The sequence below is a fragment of the Manis javanica genome, chromosome 10, assembly GCF_040802235.1.
Source record: "Manis javanica isolate MJ-LG chromosome 10, MJ_LKY, whole genome shotgun sequence".
NCBI classification, from domain to species: domain Eukaryota; kingdom Metazoa; phylum Chordata; class Mammalia; order Pholidota; family Manidae; genus Manis; species Manis javanica.
In genome coordinates, this window is record NC_133165.1 from 67,105,890 (window position 1) to 67,122,369 (window position 16,480).

The 16,480-nt window shown below is 34.1% G+C and overlaps 1 protein-coding gene across 4 annotated transcripts in view; it reads left to right on the plus strand.

The window, feature by feature from the left end:
- Positions 1-16,480, plus strand: part of FRS2 (fibroblast growth factor receptor substrate 2) — a 147,403-nt gene that overhangs the window by 94,149 nt on the left and 36,774 nt on the right. Inside the window, exons 4-5 of one of the 4 annotated variants that reach the window (XM_073215585.1) lie at positions 7,951-8,088; positions 15,757-15,856. The exons of 2 other annotated variants lie outside the window; for them this stretch is intronic. The gene's annotated coding sequence lies outside the window, so the exon portion shown is untranslated. The remainder of the gene's footprint in view (positions 1-7,950; positions 8,089-15,756; positions 15,857-16,480) is intronic. One more of the 4 variants, XM_037022608.2, reaches the window with a different exon arrangement.

Below are 16,480 nucleotides of genomic sequence, written 5' to 3' on the forward strand. Positions count from 1 at the left end.
AAGAAAAAAATCTGAGAAACTCTTAATAGCCAAGAGTAGCATAAGGAGATGTGATTAAATGAAATGTGGCATCCTGGATAGGATCCTGAAACAAAAAGGATGTTATGTAAAAACCTAAGGAAATTTAATAAAGTATAGACTATATATAATGTTTATTAGTTTATTAATTATAACAAATATACTATACTAATGTAAGATGGTAATATTAGGTAACACTGGGTTTGGGTATATGGGAACTCTATTACCTTTTCAGTTTTTCTCTAAATAAAATTTTTTCAAAAAATAAAGTCTATTTTAAAAAAATACTGAGTTCCTTAAGGTAGATTTATAACCTAAAATGATGTACTTCACAGCTTTTACCAGATTTTTGCTTATATTCCACTCGTAAATACATACTACCTTTGGAGCAATGCAAGTTTAAAAAATATCTAGTAGAAGAGTAATTTGCTTAAGGGTATGGCACAGCTAGTTCTTGAAACAGGCCCAACATTAATTATGCTGCATTTGCTGCCAGCTGAAGGCCTGCTCACAAATGATAACAAGTTTTTATATAATCTTAAGTCCTTTGGTATCAGTTAAAATTTTTTATCTTCAACCAAAATTCTTGAAAAAAAAATATTGACTGTACCTTTGAAAGTATAATTTGCGACCTCAAAAGCCCTTTCTTATTCTTTGATATAATCTTAACAGATTTTTAATAATGTAAAGATAAATACTGGTTTCAATAAGTAGTTTATTTTTCTACTTTTCAGAATAACTTTGCCTTAGGTAGTTGAATGATGATTTGGTTGTCTTTTTGTTACTAAAGCAAGTGTGACTGACTCACCTGACAGTCAGACCATGCATTAGGAAAAGAGCAACTCAGATATTTTCTTGTAGGGGTGAGGGGAGGAAATGTGTTCTATATATTTTTCTAAGAGACAGACAAGCATATTAATTTGTAACATTTTAATTAATCAAAACGTGAAAATGTGCATGCTAGCAAACCCAACAAACAATTTCAACCTTTTCAACAAGGAATTTAAAGCCTTACTTGGCTATCTTTTCCTTTGGTTTATTTATAAATGAAAGAATTAAAAAATGAGTTCTTCTATTATTTGAAATTTTAAACAGACTTTTTTCAGTGAATTAGTAAGAAAGAAAATACTTCAAGAAAAATTGTAAGTACCTGAACCATTATTTCAGTAGCCTGTGATATTCCATATTTGTGCTGTCCAATTATGTGATCTTATTCCTGTTTTAGCTGAAATAACTACCAAATAACTAGACCAAAGAAATACGAGATAATTAGGCCAAAGCTGTTGATGTTGGAATTGCATATGATAGACAGTTCAAGTGGAACTGAAAGAAAATACTAGTTAACTAAGTTAGGCACCTTTTAAAGTTAAAAATTAAAAGAGTTTAAGGGAGAGGATTAGGATCAGAATCCAACATAAACCGTAGTCTCAGTCCTGGAGTCTGTTCACCTTTACCTAGGTCCATCCCTAGTCTGCAGGAACTTCAAGGAGTGACCTACCTTGGAAGAAGTCATACAGCTTGGATAATGACTTTTAGGCAATTGTCTTGCCCAGATAGACTCTTCAGGCATCACATCTGCTGTAATTACTATAATCCAAATGCCAGTTTGAATCTATATGGTATGAACAGGAGGGCATCAGGTGCTGCCTGAGTCTTTGGGTATACTTGCTCACTTTGACAGCCATATGATAACATTGCTTCTAAGAGAAATTTTGTACTATATGCTAAATTTCCAGCATTTATGATATGCTACAATTCAAAGCATTTTCATGAAACAGCTGTCAAGTGTTTCAGTGTTCAAGCAAATCTAAGTGATAATTTTGAGCTCCATTTAAAAAAGGGATCTTGCTAAATAACTATTAAGTAGCATATGTTAATTAGTAAAAGTGTGAGATTATTTGGTTGTAGTTTTATTTATCATGGCTCAAAAGAACAGTGAGTCTTGGATGCTCTGATGTCTTACCATTTGATTATCTTTTAGCATCTGGGAAGGAGCAAAGGAAAGGTATTTTTAACATCCATTCATTAGTGAGTGTCATCTGTAATGAGCTGGTAGTTTTCATTGACAGGATACTATACATCATTGATTCTAAGAGACATTTTTCAATTTTATTCACTGAAATTTGTGTTCTTGCTATCAGTGGCATGTCATAGTTCAATTGGCAACTTTTTTCTTAGTGGTATGTAAAAAGATCAGCCTTAAAAATCAATTGTTTCTGTTTTGATGAGAAACAGCATCTATCTCTATTAGTATTCAAAATAATAACAACAATAAAAAATAGTGACCCCCATACCTGAGGAGCACTTCCTTGATAGCCTCTATTTTCTTAAACTAGACCAAGACTGGAAAGTAAGCAGAAAGGTTTCATGAAGCTTACAATTGCTGTTATGAAGCTCATGAAATAATGACCATGTACTTTCACATAAAATATAATTTTGTCTTCAAGTATAGGGCTTTATTTCACACCTATCCTATAGGCCTGGATATCTGAGTGTAAGAGTCCCCGAGAATTTGAAAGAGTAAAAAAAGATGTGCACAGAAATGTTTATTATGCAACAGTTTTTTACTTTCAGCTGACAATGAGAGTGAGAATAAACAAATAAAATTTAAAACCTATATTTAAAAACAACACAAAACCCAGAACTGGCTGCACAGTGCTATTTCAGTAGGAGCAGATAGCCTAACAACACAAATCACCCTGATTACAGCTTGGAAGAGATTCTTTATCAAAATTCAGTCTGGATGATTCCTTTAACAGACTGAATGTATTCTGTTTTTTTCATTTTGATCGGGGAACCTTTGTTTTTGATTAATTTTTCTCCTCATATGGCTTAATGAAGTTGCTAGAACACATTTTACCCTGAAAGTGTCATAAAAAAAGAAATAAAACTGACCTGTCAGACATCTGGAATGGGATTTGATTCTGTAATCCCAGTGGTCTCTAACCCTCTTCATGCGACCTATGTTGCTAAATGCACCGGAGTGCTATTTTTAGGCCTAGAGCTAAGGATTGGGCACAGGAGATAAGAAAGTGTGAGGAAAGTAGCAGAGGAGAAAAACTTAAGAGCATGGTGCTGAAGAGTGTTTCTAGCAGGCCCTCAGGAGGCAGTCATGCACAGATAAAACAGTTGCACAACTGCATTATTTTTGTTTGGAATAAACACAGGCTCTGTATCTCCATAAATTCTTAGTATTAGGGACCCTTTCAGGATATTTCTCTAAGATGTGAATTCTGAGCATAAGTTTGCTCGCTGTGAGCACTGTTAGCCTAAGAGTAGTTGATACATTTTGTGTCTTGGCAGGTTTCCAGCATCGACTAACTAGGTTTTTGCCTACTTAAATTCTTCAGGCAATTTCCCTTGGCTGCTGTGTTCTTCACGCTCTGCCCTAACCTGTTTTGTATGTAGTCTGCCTTTGAGCTCTGCTTAGACACTTACAGCTTTTATTTCTAAAGGAACCTTTAATAAAGTATTGATTTGTATGTTCTTAAATTATTTGTTGTTGATTATGAAAGCAATTCTGTATAGAAAACATTAACAGAAAAATTCTTTTCATCCTCCCACCCGGTGAACTGATGTTAACATTTTAGTGTGTTTAGTATACATAGTCTTTTTCCTCTGCCTTTATGTATTTTGTGTATGGGTGGGAGAGAGAAAAATAAATGGTGATTTTTATTTTTTTAAAATGAGAATCCTTTCAAATTTGCTCCTAGGCATGAAAAATATTTTTAAAATAAACTTTTTTCAGAACAATTTTAGAATCACAGGAAAGTTGGAAAGATAGTTCAGAGATGCTCATATGCCCAGCTTTCCCTAATGTTAATCTTCTGTAACTATGGTACAGTTGTCAAAACAAAGAAATTAACACTCATACAATCCTGTTAGCTAAATTGCAGACTTTATGTATGGATTTCCTCAGTTTTTCCACTATTGTCTTTTTTCTTTTTGAATATCCACTCCAGATACCATATTGTGTTTTAAAAGAACAGTGTTGTCCGTTTATTCTGCTTAACTTTATACCATTTTGTGAGGGTAAGGAGTGTTAGAAAACACACATCATTTTTATTTGTGGTATATTTGAATCAGCTTAATGCTGGATTATAACAAAGTAATCATGAATACCTTACTCTAAAAGCAGAAAATAAATAATCAAGTTTGTGTTCCTTTGAGAATAAGTTTAAGAGCCTTTTAGATTGAATTTAATGCAGAAACTGATGAGCTGGTCATGAGCAATTTGTTCTGAGGTTTAGAGTTACTTGGCCTGTGGCTTAACTTTGAGCAGATTGTGTGTGTACATTTTATATACACACAGTCAATATTTAGGTTTTTAGTATGAGTCTAGCAACTAGCATAATAAATAACCACCTGAGTTTGGAAATAGAGATTTATGGTATATTCTACTTACACACTTACATATTCTTTTTTGAAAATTACTCTTTTATTTACTTTTCTGTTAATTGGTGCTCAGAAAATAGTTTCAGCATATTATATAAAAAGTAAAGATGCCTAGAAATTGCCTTGTTAACTTTTTTGTATTGTAACTGTTTTGTTGATGTTTCTAGCTTAATTGATTTTGAATAACTTGTAATTTAACATGAAGTTGGAAGTTAGAGTGATTTGAAGTTAATGTTTTGTTGTTTTAAAGAATAAAGTGCTAAAAGCCAAGTGGCTTTTAAAGAACTGTAGGGTGTACCATACCTAAGGAAAATAGTGTAACACCCATACTTTTTTAACCTCTGTTGCTCAGTTTAATGAATATTAATCATGCTATAGTTCAGTCCTTGCCAGCAGACTAGTATCAAATAGTAAATTTATAAACTAGAGGTTTATTGCAAGGTTAAGCAATCATTTGTTAATTTGACACAGTTACTTAAGTTAATTATAGAAATAATAACTGAGTTGAAGCATATAAACATAGAATTCTAGTGTAAAATGCTTACAGAAAACAATGCACTGTCTCCATAAGATCAAATATGTTCATTCCTATTTTCAGAGTTAATGATAAATGTTTTCTGGAGAATGCCTATATTTTCTTATTGCTGTCTTATAATCATGTACCTTCTTTCTATGGTGCAATCTGTGAAGTGTTAGTAGAGAGAGCTGCATGATCTGTCATACAGAAAGTTCATCACATTGATGTTGCTAGAAGACAGTGTTTGATTTCCTTGTACATATTTCTACATTGCAACATAAAGCAGTAAACTGGGTTTCTTTGAGAGTTCCCAAGGATGATGATGTTTTTTCCCTGTGATTAAAGGTACTGGGATTGTTGCCATTGGTACTGATCACATTATTGAATTGGCTGAGGCAGAGTGACTCATCTGCTGGATTTGCACATTTGTTGGTGTGTTTTTATATCTTAGGGCAGGCGTTATGGGCACTCAGACGTAATAGTGCAAATTTTATCAAACCAGTGTTTCAGAGTATAAGTATGTTTCGAGGTTAAAAAATTTCAGTATTAAATTATGACTAGTGTTATTGAAAGTAGATTGTGTTCTGCATCATCTTCCATTTTTAATTTTCTCTTATTTTTAGGAAGCTATTTTAGTACCTTTTTCTCAGGATTTGCTAAATACACATGTACAATTGCTGATTGATAGATAGATGGTAGAAAAAGATATATCCTTTTTTTCTGTTCCTAAAAGCCAGAATGCATGATTGAAAGTGATTTTGTCAAATTCAGTGTGACATATGACATGAAGTGGGGATGATTTTTTCTAGGTCTGGAAGGGATAGCTAAGGTTCATGTCATCATCCATCATATAATGATACTCACTGTAGGTCCAGATGCTGTAGGGAGAATGTTCATGTTTATAGACTGATGCCATGACTTCAAGGTTGGACTTTGGGTATCATAGACAATAGAACACTATTAATTTTATTCTTAGGAATTATAAGTTCTCCTTGTATGAACTCTAGATTTTCTGCTTCTACAGGAAAGTAGTGGTGTATTTAAGATGGTAATGGAAAATGTGAACTGCCCTTTGTAGTGCAAACGGGCCCTTCATGAAATGGCACAAGCCTACTTTATCTCCTAACATTTTCCCATGCATACCCTACCTTCCAGCTATAAGGAACTACTCGCTACTTCAGAAGCAGGCTGCTTTCTTTTTAGAGCATGCACTCTTCTTGATCTGGCTTGTCTTTGCCCTTTGCAAACTTCCATCTCTTCTTTTAGGACTTGACTTAGAGGTCACCTTTCCCAGGAAGCCTCTCTTTACTTTTGTCTTTGCCTTTGCTCTGAGTTAAACGTTACAGCACTGTGGGTCTGCAACTCTGCCATGTAGTCATTTTTTATCTGTCTCCCTCATTAAGCATAGCTTCTTGGAATCAGGGAATGTATCTATTATCTTTATTTCTAGCATTTAGCTCAGTTCCCGGCAAAGAAATTAGTACTCAGAAAATAGTTGTTAATTGCTTCAGGTGTAGATGGAGAAATGAACTCATTTTATATTCTCTCATTATTGATAGCTGTTGACAAATCATTTTTATCTATTGAACAATCTTTTGTTACCTCAGTTCAAACAACTACATCTGAAATAACTGTTACTTTATTAGTATTTTAGATTTAGAAATGATGACAGTTTAAATATACCTAGGCATGGGCTTAATCTTTTTTGAGCATCCTGGTTTTACTTGTCTTTTACAGAGAAAATAGAAATGAGAGGAATCAAGTTTAAATTTCAGTATAAGGAATTTAGATTAGACATAAAGAGTTTCCAGAAAATAAAGTACCAGATATTGAAGTGATTTGTAAGTAACGGATTTTTTTTGGAGAGTTAAAAATGGGAGTGTGAATGGTTATGGACTACAAAGGGGTTCACCAACGTTACCCTTAGGATAAAAATCCTAAAGAAAAATAGGTTTAGGAATATGCAGATAAAGCCATATTCATGGATACACACTTAAAAATAGTTGGGTACTTTTTTGGTTTTTTGTGTATATGTGTACTTAAAATTTTCGACTACAAGAAGGCTGTTCCAAGTATCCTTAATTTTCACAGAATAATTCTGATTTTGGTGACTAGCGGAATCGACTGAGAAATCTCCCTCACCAGCTTTTTATTTTATTTTTTAACTCTCCAGAATGATTAAAAAGAAACCAAAACCTTAGCAGTATTAAAAATAAACAGAAAACTAATACATATCAATAAAAAAGACTTACCAATAGTTTAAAATTGACAACCAGACCATTGACACAAAGAACAGGGTTTTGGAATGCTATTCTCTTCATTTTTAATATAAGTAAATATGGCAGTTAGCTGTGCCCAAAATTTAGAGTTACACTGCTATGCTTCTAACTATAGGTATTTTGTCCTGGCTGTATTTGAACAGAACTGCTGGTGTATAACCCAAATTCACCCTCAGTGCTAGTGAACTAAAAGAGCAAATATAGCTTCCTAAGCACCAAATTTATAATCACACTCATGAAAAGAGTTCATTGTTTTCTTTGCTTGTCATTCGGTAAGAATCATATTGAAATAATTTAGTATAGCTTTACTAAGTTTATTAATGTAACTTGTTATGAGGATGGTGCATTAAGTTCTAGGCTTCTGTGCTTACAGTGCAAAAGCCTCCTTTGTGGTACAAGAGAGAAGATTTTACCTGTAATGGTGATACAATAGTGCCTTGCCTTTTTAAACTCTTATGTATTTTTCTAAATGTCTTTATAGCCTGAATTTATGTGGTTTCTATAATAACTGTGAAATAGGTGTCCTAATCTTATAAATGAGGAAATATAGGCACAGAAAGGTCGACCTACTGTCAAAGGCACACAACATTGTTTTAAGATAAATTATTGTACTGTTTCAGTAATTAATATTTTCTAATTGCTTACTATATGCTAGGCACCATTTTAAGCTTTTTACATGTGTTAATAAGAGCTTGGGCTTTGAAGTCAGATCTGAATTTAATTCTCTCTTCCTTTCATCAGGTATTGACCTTGGAAAACCTGTGCAACCTCTTCAAGCCTTGGTTTCCTCATTTGGAATACAGAAATAGTGATAGTACCTATGTCATAGGATGGCTGTATGGATTGCGATAATCCAAATGAATTTATATCTGGCATGCAGTAAGGGCTTTAAAATCAATTTGCTACAGAAAAAGAGGGTGTTAGTAGACAGTATTTAATATATTTTCTTAGCTTCCTGTTGTTTTTCCTGGAAAAATGATTATCTTCTTGAGTATAGAATCATGTTTGATGGTGATATACATGTATGTATTTTATGTACATATGTGTATATATATGTGTGTGTACCTATTTTATAGGAAATATCCATTTTGTAGAAGATTACAGTTCCATATAGTGACTTTAACTGCCTCTTCCCTCTCATTTCCTCCTGTGATCACCTTTTGTTCTAAGCCTTCCACTAGTGAGAAGCAAGCAGAGAGAATTAAGTCATGGAAAGTATCTAAGGCATCTATGTTCAAAGTCAAAGGCAGGACACCTGCAGTCTGTTGGGTTATGTTCAGTTCAGGAGTGCTGTGGTTTGTCAGTTATTCTGAGCATTGAAAGTGTTTTCTTGTAGAAATTATCCTTTTAAGTGAGGCACATAAAGTCTTTTAATCCTTGATACAACTGACATGCTGGATATTTGCACTGAAAAACAGTATGAGTAAGCAAAAACTCCACAGACTTTGGCAGTGCTAATAAAGTAATGAAAACAATAGAACTGAATATATATTGATGCTTGAAAAGAGGATTCTGGGAAGATGGTAGAATAGGAAGCATCAGGAGTCTGTTTCCCCACCTGGATAGGAATTGCACTGATGTGACTGTTTTGGAACTCCAGAGTTACTAAAGACTTGGGACTACCAGGAGAAGATTTGGATATCAGTTGTGATTAATTTTGGTCAATTTCAGCTCTTAGCACAGTAACAACTGCCCATCCTATACTCCTAGGCCTGTGCAGCTTACAGATAACTTGTGGGAACCAGAGTAGGCAAAAAAGACCCTTTCCTCCAAATATCAGGGATCTCTGTTTAGAACACTGACTGTTGTTTCTGATCACAGAATACGAAAAGATGGGCAACCATTGTTGCAAGCCCCTTTCCCTCCAGCTGAAGAGACTGCTAGGATTTTTAAAGGGCTAGCTAGCACCCTCTTCTGCCTATTCATTTTGCTCTTTTTGCCCTGTGGGGAGCCAGACATTAAAGATTAGGACATTTGAAAACCAACTGCATACACAGACAAAATTAGAAAGTGATCACACATGCCCAGCAAAAGGCTCAGAATAAAACTTCAGAAGACCTTAAGTTTACATCCCAGGCTGATCATTGGCACAGAGACAGCCTACAGCAATCAAAAAATAAAAATAAAAACAATAACAAAACCAGCAAACCTTGGGGAAGGAGGAGAATCTCATATCCAGAATTACCACATTAGTAGATTCAAATGCCCAGTTTTCAACAAAAAAATCACAAAGCCTACGAAGAATTAGGGAAGTATGGCCCATTCAAAGGGGAAAAAAGTCTACAGAAATTACTCCTGTTCTCCTGAAAAAAGACCTGATGACAGATACATTAGACAAAAACTTTAAAACAACTGTTTTCAAGATACTTGGGAACTAAAAGAGGATGTGGGAAAAGTCAAGAAAATGATGTATGAACAAAAGAAATTTCAACAAAAGGAAACGGAATAGAAATTCTGGGGCTGAAAAGTACAATAACAAATGAAAAATTTGGTAGAAGGATTGAAAGGCAGAACAAAGAATCAGAAAGTTGAAGATAGCACATTGGAAATTATCGAGTCTTAGGAACAGAAAGAGTAAACATAGTGAAGAAAAATGAACAGCATAAGGTTATCTATAAGACACTATGCAGTGGACCAGTGTTCATATTGTGGAGTCCTAGAAGGAGAAGAAAAAGAAAGGGACAGAGAATATTTGAAGAAATAATGGGGAAAAGATTTGGTAAAAGATATTAATATAAACATCCAAGGAGCTCATTGTGCTCGAAGTAAGATTAACTTAATGAGACACACATCAAGACCCATAATCCAACTTCCAAAAACCAAAGACAAGGAATCTTGAAAGCAGTAAGAGAGAATCGAATCATCACAAAGAAGAGATCCTCAATAAGATTATCAGCAAATTGCTCATCAGAAACTCTGGAGGCCAAACAGCCATAGTCTGATATATTCAAAGTACTAAAAGAAAGTGTCAGCCAAGAATCTGACATCCAGCAAAACTGTCCTTCAAAAGTGAGGGAGAAATTAAGACATTCCCAGATAAACAGAAGCTGAAGGAGTACATTACCACTAGACATGCCCTGCAATAAATGGGCCAGAAAGTCCTGTAGGGTGAAAGGAAAGGATACTAGGCAGTAACTTGAAGCCTTATGGAGAAAGAAAGATCCCATTAAAGGTAAATATAAGGTGAATTTTGAAAGCTAGTACTCTTGTAACAAAGATTTGTATCTACATTTTTTGTTTTCTGCATAATTTAAGAGAATAATATATTTAAAGGAAAAAAAACTATTAGTCTAAAAACTAATATTGTAACTTTGGTTTGCAACTCTTGTTTTTTGTGTAACTTGAGAGACTAATACATTTAAAGAATTGTTTGTTTTGAGGCACACTGTACAAATACATAATTTTGTGACATCAATAATTGAAGGAGTGTGGATAGAGCTGTAAAGGGGCAAAGTTTGTATGTTATTGGTGTGAAGCTGGTATAAATTCAAATTGGACGGTTACAACTTTAGGATATGAAATATAATCCCCATGGTAACCACAAAGAAAATATTTATAGAATATACACAAAGGGAAATGAAAAAGGAATTTAAACATTTTAGTATAGAAGAAATGAACTAAAAAGAAGACAGTAATACAGGAAATGAGGTAAAAAAAGCCTAAGGCATATAGAAAACAAATAGCGAAATGAGAGAAGTCCCTCCTTATCAGTAATAACTTCAAATGTAAACAGACTAAACTCTCCAATCAAAAGACAATTCAACAGAATGGATAAAAGCATGTGATCCAACTGTAGGCAGTCTATAAGAGATTCACTTGAGATCCAAACTCACAAACAGATTGAAAGTGAAAAGATGGAAAAAGATACTACATGCATATAGTAGTAATCAAAAAAAGGATAGGAGTAGCTATACTAATACTAGAAAAAACAGGCTTTAAAATAAAAAAAGACAAAGAACATTATGCATTAATAATGTTATCAAGAGCAAGAAGATACAATTGTAAACATTTATGTTCCTAATGACAGATCCTCAAAATACACAAAGCAAACACTGACAGAATTGAAGGGAGAAATAGATAAATCTGCAGTAATAGTTGGAGATTTCCAATACCCTACTCACAATAATGGATAGAATAACCAGACAAAATATAAGTAAGGAAATAGTGGACTCAGCACAATAGACCAACTAGATCTAACACATATGTACAAAACACTCCACACAACAATAATACCATGCATATTTTTCTCAAGTGCACATGGAATATTTTCCAGGATAGATCATATGTTAGGCCATTAATTAAGTCTCATTATATTTACAGAGACAGGTATCATACAAAGTATCTTTTTCAACAAGGGGCTGAAGTTAGAAAGCAACAATGGAAGGCAAACTGGAAAATTCATAAAGTTTTGGAAACTAAGCAATACACTTAAACAACCAATGTATCAAAAATGACAAGGGAAATTAGGTAATACTTTAGAGAAAAATGAAAACACCACATGCCAAAATTTATGGGACACACAGAAAGCAGTGCTAAGGGGCAAATTTATAGCTATAAATGCTTACATTAAAGCAAGAAAGACCTCAAATCAACAATTTAGCTGCAACTTAAGGAAGAAGAACAAACTAAAACTAAGTCTACCAGAAGGAAGGAAATAATGAATGTTTAGAGCAGAGGTAAATGAAATAGAGAATAGGAAAACAAGAGAAAATCAATGAAACTGAAAGTTGGTTGTGTGAAAAGATCAACAGAGTTGACTAATGTTTAGCTAGATGGACTAAGACTGAAAGAGGGAAGACTCAACTGAAATCAAAGATTTATACCAAAATAAAAAAGATTGTAAGAGACTACTTATGAACAAGTGTGTGCCAACAAATTGGACACTCTAGATGAAATGGACAAATCCCTAAAAACAGACTCTACCAAGACTAAATCACAAAGTGATAGATATCTGGATAAACCTGTAGCTAGTAAGGAGATTGAATCAGTAATCAAAAAATCTCCTGACAAGAAAAGACTTGGCTACATTGCTGAATTCTATCAAACATTTAAATAAGAACTAGTATCAACCCTTCTCAAACTTTAACCAAAAAAAGCTTAAGAGGAGGAAACATCTCCTAATTCATTTTGTGAGGCCAACATTACCCTGATACCAAAGTCAGACAGAGACACTATAAGAAAACTACAGATCAATAACCCTTATTATTATTGATTCAAAAATCCTCACCAAAATACTAGCAAACCAAATCCAGCTACATATTTAAAGGATTATACACCATGAAAAAGTATGATTTGTTCTTGGAATACAAGGATGGTGCAACATAGAAAAATCAGTGTAACACATCACATTACAGGCATACCTGAGAATGTGCAGGGTTGGTCCCAGATCATTGCAGTAAAGCAAATATAGCAATGATACCAAATGAATTTTTTGGTTTCCCAGTGCATATAAAAGTTATATGTGTACTATACTGTAATCTATTAAATGTACAATAGCATTATGTCTTTTTTTTTAAGTACATAACTTAATCAAAAAAACTTTGTTGCTAAAAAAATCTGATCATTCCCGGAGCTTTCAGTGAGTCATCATCCTTTAGCTCGTGGAGGGTGTTGCCTCAGTGGTGATGGCTGCTGACTGATCAGGATGGTGATTGCTGAAGGTTGGGGTGGCTGTGGCAAGTTCTTAAAATAAGACAGTGAGGTTTGCTGCATTGAATGATTCTTCCTTTCGCTTGTACAGTTGGAGGCCATTGTGAGGTTATTAATTGACCTAATTTCAGTGTTGTTGTATCTTAGGGAATAGGCCTGGGGAGAGGGAGAGAGATGGGGGTGGAGTGGAGCAGTCAGAACACATACATTTATTAAGTTCACTATAGATGGGTGTGGTTTGTGGCACCTAAAAACAATTCCAGTAGTAATATCAAAGATCTCTGATCACAGATCACCATAACAAATACAATGAAAAAGTTTGAAATACTGCAAAATTACCAAAATGTAACAGGCGTGAAGTGAGCGAATGCTGTTGGAAACATGGCACCCATAGACTTGCTCTTTGCTGGGTTGCCCCAAATCTTCAATTTGTTTAAAAAAATGAAAGTGCAATAAAGTGAAGCACAATAAGAGGTATGCCGATAACAAAATGGAGGATTAAAAACCACATGACCATCTCAGTTGATGGAGAAAAAAACATTTGGAAAATTCAACATCTTTTTACCATAAAACACTAAAAAAGCTAGGAGTATAAGGAGACTACCTCAACACAATAAAAGCCACACATGAAAAACCCATAGTGAATGTCATACTCAGTAGTGAAAGACTGAAAGTTTTTCCTCTAAGATCAGGAACATGGCAAGAGTGCCTGCTTTCACCATTTTTATTCAACATAGTACTAGAGGTTCTAGCCAGAGCAGTTAGTTCAGCAAAAGAAACAGGGCATCTGTGCTGGAAAGGACGAAGTAAAAGAATCTGTTTGCAGATAATGGTTGTATATGTAGAAAACCCTAAAGATTTTACACACAAGAAATATAGAACTAATAAATGAATTAAGCAAAGCAGTAGGATAGAACTAATAAATGAATTAAGCAAAGCAGTAGGATACAGAGTCAATACACAAACGTTTATTACATGAATAATGAATTATCTACAAAGGAAATTATAAAAAATTTCATTTACAGTAGCATCAGAAAAGAATAAAATACTTAGGAATTAAAGAGGTGAAAGATACAGTGGAAACTAAAACATTGCTGAAGGAAATTAAAGAAGACATAAATAACATGTCACATGTTCATAGATTAGAAGATGTAATGTTAAAATGTCAGTACTATTCAAAGAGACAACAGTCTTGAAAAAGAACAAAGTGGATGACTCACACTTCCTGATGTCAAGTTAATACAAAACTACAGTAATCAAAACTGTGTGGTACTGGCATAAAGGCAGATTTATAGACCAGTGGATCAGAATAAAGAACCCAGAAATAAACACACATATATAGTTAAATAAATTTTGACAAGGTTGCCAAGACCACTCAAAGGGGGAAAAGACAGTCTTTTCAACAAATGGTGCTGGGAAAAACTAGATATCCACATGCAAAAGAATAAACCTGGATCCTTTTCTTTACAAAAATTAACTCAAATCATTTTGAGTTAATCAAATGTGATTAACTCAAATGTGTTAATCAGTGATACAAAACAAAATTCTTAGAAGAAAATATAGGATAAAAGATTCATGGCATTGGGTTTGGCAATGCTTTCTTGGATATGACACCAAAAGCACAGGCAACAGAAAGCATATACACAAATTGGACTTAATAAAAAATAAAGTTTATACATCAAAAGTCAGAGTGAAAAGGCAACCCACGGAATGGGAGAAAATATTCAAAAATCATATTTGATATAGTATCAATACCCAGAATATAAAAAGAACTTCTAAAATCCAGCAACAAAAACCAACCCGATTCAGAAAATGGGCCAATAGACATTTTTTCAAAATACAAATGGCTAATAAGCACATGAAAAGATGCTCGACATCACTAATCATGAGGGAAATGGCAAATAAAATCTAGTGAGGTATCCGCTCACACCCGTTAGGATAGCTAATACCAAAAAACCCAGAAAACAAGTGTTCGAGAGGATGTGAAAAAATTGGCACCCTGTGCAATGCTGGTAGGACCATAAATGGTGCAGCTGCTGTGGAAAACAATATGGTGGTTCTTCAAAAAATAGAATTACCACATGATCAGTAATACCACTTTGAGTCTATAGCCAAAAGAATTAGAAGCAGGTTCTCAAAGAGGTATTTATACATCTAGCTTCATAGTAGCATTATTTACAATAGCCAAAAGGTAGATAAATGTCCATCAACAGTGAATGGATAAGCAAAATTTGGTATTTACGTGCAATGGAATATTATTCAGCCTTTAAAAGAAAAGAAATCCTGACAAGTTACAGCATAGGTGAACTTTTAAGACAGTATGCTAAGTAAGGCAGGCACAGAAAGGTAAATAAATCTGATTTTTGAGCAACACGGGTTAGGTGTGCCAGCTCTTGTGGAGTTAAAAATGTGAGAATAACTTGACTCCCCCAAAACTTAACTACTAAAGAGCTTATGTTGAACAGAGGCTTTATCTAAAACATAAACAGTAGATTAACACTTATTTTATATGTCGTATGTATTATATACTGTATTCTCACAGTATATAAATGAGCTAGAGAAAAATGTTTTTTTTCAAATCGTCACAAAGATTTTCCTGAGTTATCTGGCTAAAATCTCTTAGAAGAAAGACATGGACAGATAGACGATGTGTGTGCACATAAGAGAAATGGTTTATGGTAGAGTCAGCTGGACAGTTTTACAACCCAGAGACAAATTCAAACCCATAAAGATAGGTAGAATGGCAGTTGCCGGGATTTGGGGGGAGGAGAAATGAGTTGTTAATAGGTGTAGAGTTTGGAAGATCTAGGGAAGTTACAGATATTGGTTCACAACAATATTGAATATATTAATACTACTGAAATATACACTTAAAAGATGTCATATTTATTTTACTAGATTTAAAAAATGGGAAAAATTAAATGTCTGAAGATGGGACAGAATAGAAAGTTTCCAGAGATTCTAATGGAGGCTATTATCATTTTCTAAAGCTTTATAGGTGGGTACACTGACTCTTTAACGTTTCCTTTCAAGACTTAAGACTTTCCTAGATAAAAGATCACTCTCACTTCTCTTAATTATATTTACTGTGATTAAACTCATTTCATAATGGGGGTTGTGAGATGCTTATAAGTGGAATGAGTAAAGAGAGGAAAAGAGATTTTCCTGAGTATCTGGCTAAAATCTCTTAGAAGAGAGACATGGACAGACAGAGGATGTGTGTGCACATAAGAGAAATGGTTTATGGTAGATTTAGCTGGACAATGTTACAAGCCAGAGACAAAGCACAATGTATGTGTAGCTTCTGGAGGACAGAGGCTGTGCTAAGGAAGAGGCATCGGGTTGCTGCCCACCTGGGGTATAGCAGCAGCTTACAAGGGCACAAACTGGCTGAACTGCTGGCTTTATGTTTGGGTTTGAAGTCCAGAAGTGAGAATTTTGATTGCTTGTGGGTTCATGGTTTTTGAAGTGTTCTTTTTGATCAGTCATATTTGTCAACTTTAGTTAATATAGATTAAAATAATTTGCAAAACCCCTAACATAATGATGTCTGATATAGTATAGCTATTCAGTAGATGTTGATGCCTATGTTTGAGTGAGTTTGATTTTTTTATGTGCTGTA